We start from the raw sequence: 3,405 nt of genomic DNA, 5'->3' as shown, positions 1-3,405 counted from the left end.
AGCCACACTCCCCAACTGGGGCCTTGCTCCAGCCAAGCTTTGGAGCAGACCAGATATTGTAGCAAAAGGAGCGGGACTGGTTGTGCTTTGAGATAAGATTGTCTGCAGGGCTTTGTTGGAGGCAGCCTTGCTGATGCAGGAAGGAAAACAAGCTGTAAAGATGGTAAAAGGAGAAGAAAAAAAATGCCCCGAGGGAAGGAGCACTGGCACAGGAGACCACAGCTCCTCAGCAGCACAGGGCACAGTAACAGAAACAAACATGAACAGCACAAGTCAAACAGCATCACATCCTGCCTGGGGAAGCCCCCCACCCTGCTTGTCTGCACCATTCCATATCTCCTGGGGCAGCTGGTGCTGGGACACGATGCCTGGTGCCTTGGCATGAGATAGGACAGCCTACCCATGTCCCAGCTGCTCTAGCCCACCTTGCCTGCAAACCATCCCAAAGCAAACAGCCAGGATGCTGGCTGGGAGGCCACCTACATGAGGAGCTGCTTACAGTGACAAAACCCACCCAGGAGACAAATTGTGGGGGCCGGTGTTTCCCAGGCAGGTTCAAGCTGCTGACCTGGCAGATATTTCTGGGTGGCAGAGAACAAGGACCTTCCCAGAGGGTCCATGGAGACTTAACAATTCCTTCTCAATGAGAGTTTTGCTGCTTGGATGCCCTGCCTCAAGGAGAGCAAGGATTCAGGGGGAAATCCTGGTTTCAGTTTAGCTTAAGCTGGTCCTACATGGCCCAGCCTTGTGCATCCCCTGACCAGAGGGTGTTTTGTGCAACTGATTTCCATATTTCCTTCCACCTGCTTCTCATCTTTTCTTTGTTGCCCCAAGCCACAAAAGGAGGATGTAGTCCAGCTGGACAGCAATGATGGTGTGAGGTGGGGAGTCCAGGAGCAGCTGGATTTTCCATGTGGACGTGGGGAACACACAATGTGCTGCACTGGTTCTCCATGGTCTGGAGGCTAAAACCAGCACCCACAATCCCACAGGAGCCCTGCTGAGCACACAGGGAGGAGCTGTGGGGTGGGAACTGGCACAGTCCTCTTTGTATAGAACCTGCTGGTGACAAACTCAAGTAAGCCAGACAAGACCTGAGACAAGATCTTCTGCAGCCATGATCTCTGGTACACACCCAACCTCAAGCACAGGAGCAGCAGTTGGAGGGTCCCCTCCTGGCCAGAGCCACACACCAGCAGCTGCGCAGCCCCAGGGACGCAGGGTAGTCAGGCTACTTTCAGCCAAGCAAGGGCTACTCCTTTGCCCCCTGAGGCTTGAGGTCTTTTTTTCCACAACAAGGAAAAGAGACTTGTGCTTAACACCTCAGTTTTAACCCACCATAGAGAAACAAAATCCTGAGAGGCTCAGAGCTCCAGTCTTTGCTCTATCAGGCTGATTTCTGGGTAAATAAACCATCAAAATTGAAGTCTCCACTGAAAACATCAAAACACACTAGCTGAAGCCGATACATAGTTACTGTTTGGCAAAGACAAAGCATGAATCCATGATTATTGTAAGATGAGTCACCTGGAAAAACCAGAGCAGCAGCCAAAAAAAAAAAAAAAACCACCTTTGAATAACTTAATGAGAGTGAAGATGCCTAAAACCACACACATTGGCAACAAGACACCGTCAGCCCTGTAGAGGACAAGCCCAGCTCTGTGGAGGACGTTGCAGACCCCCCTCAGTCACCTCTGCCAGAGGAGCCCATGCCCATCTCTCCAGAAGCCCATCCCTGGATACCAGGGCAGTCAAACACCCATATTGCCTCCGTGACTCACAGGACTGGAACAAGCCAGACTTTTGCAGACAACAAAAAAAGATAAAAATCATATTGCTTGGGGGAGTGCCAAGCTATTATTTCACCCAATTAGTGTCTTGAACTGCTGAAAGTTGAAAGGATTTCCTCTGGAAAGAACATTCCCCAGCCAGAAAGTCTCCAGAAAGGTACAGGAGCAATAACTCCTGGTGTTCAGCATTAGGAAATAAGCGTCTAGACAAAGGCTGCTTTTTTTTCTGTTTCGTCCTTGCTGACACATTTAAAGGATGCTGGAGTTCAGGTCCTGGAACTCGGGCTGCTATTTTTACACACTCTCTACCTGTGACAGATTCACACGTTCAGGACATGCTGGGGATGCCCTACACACCTTTGGCTATTTTCTTGAGCAACCACAGCCGGAAGGCTCTGCACCCCCGGGGTTAAACTGGACGGGTATCGCCATCGGGATGGATGTCACTGTTTGCATAGACGCACCAGTCACCAGCAACAGGAAACAAGAGCCGGCTGCACCCATCCCCAGAGCCGAAACTGCCTTCTCAGGAGACCATGTGTGCTTTAGGCCCCATGTCAGTCCTGCTTCAGAAACCTCAGCTGGATATGAGGAGTGCAAGGAGCTCCCACCACAGGGGTTGTGCGGGAAGATGCCCGACACCCTGGTGCAAAGCTCCGGAGCAGCATGGGGCACAGCAGGGTGCTGGGGATCCTCCCCCTGCCTGGCATCTCCTTTCCTGTGACTGCCTGCCTTCAGCTGAGCAAAACCGTGGAGAACAGTACCAAAGGGCAAGTGGTGTAGTTATGGTGTGCTGCTGTACCCAGGTGGGTGCTGACAGGCCCGCGTGGGGCGGAAGCGCGCTCCTTCGCCACGGCGCTGCTCATTATTGCTTCAGCATGTCGCAACACACCCGTTGTGTAACTGGCAATTCTATTGCATTTATCTTCACCTCCAGTGCTGCGTCCACAGCTGTATAAATAACAGCCCATCGCCCATGCACAGTGGTTTCCATTTTGCACGGCCTTGCTGATGCTGTGGCAGAGGCAGCCCCAAAGCCTGAGCTTGGCTTTCAGAGCTGGCCCCCACTGCCACACTGGTTTTAGAAGGACCATTTTAACATGTGTTTCCAGCAAACCTCTTCACTACCACCACGCAGAAGGAAGCATTACTTGTTTTGCTGCAGCCAGTTTTGATTCCTCCTGTGAGGAGGAAGAATTTAACATGGCTGCCCTGAGACTGGCTGCAGCTTTATCAAGAGAGACTTCATCGTGGACTTAGACAACCTCGCTTGCAGCCATTGTACTGTCAAACATGTTTCCTTCCTCTTCTTCACAACACTTCTACATCACATCCTAGTTAGAGCTCTTCCAGTGCTTCATAAATAATGCAATAGTAAGAGCCCCGCACACTTAAGGGATTTGGGAGGCATTATCTCAGTTTTAAGAGGTGGAATATGAAGATCAGAGATTAACAGTGGCAAACCCAATGGGCAGGTATCCAAACGGGAGTTTTCCTGTCTTGCTTCCTAGAGTCCTTCTTGGCTTCCCTGCTTCTGCCAGCACCGCTCTCCCACTTCTGTCCCAGCACTACCCCATCCTTTCTCGCCAGGGCGGCTTACAAGTCTCACACCAGC

The sequence above is a fragment of the Gallinula chloropus genome (assembly GCF_964237585.1).
Source record: "Gallinula chloropus genome assembly, chromosome: 5".
NCBI lineage: Eukaryota > Metazoa > Chordata > Aves > Gruiformes > Rallidae > Gallinula > Gallinula chloropus.
This window is presented reverse-complemented; position numbering follows the sequence as displayed.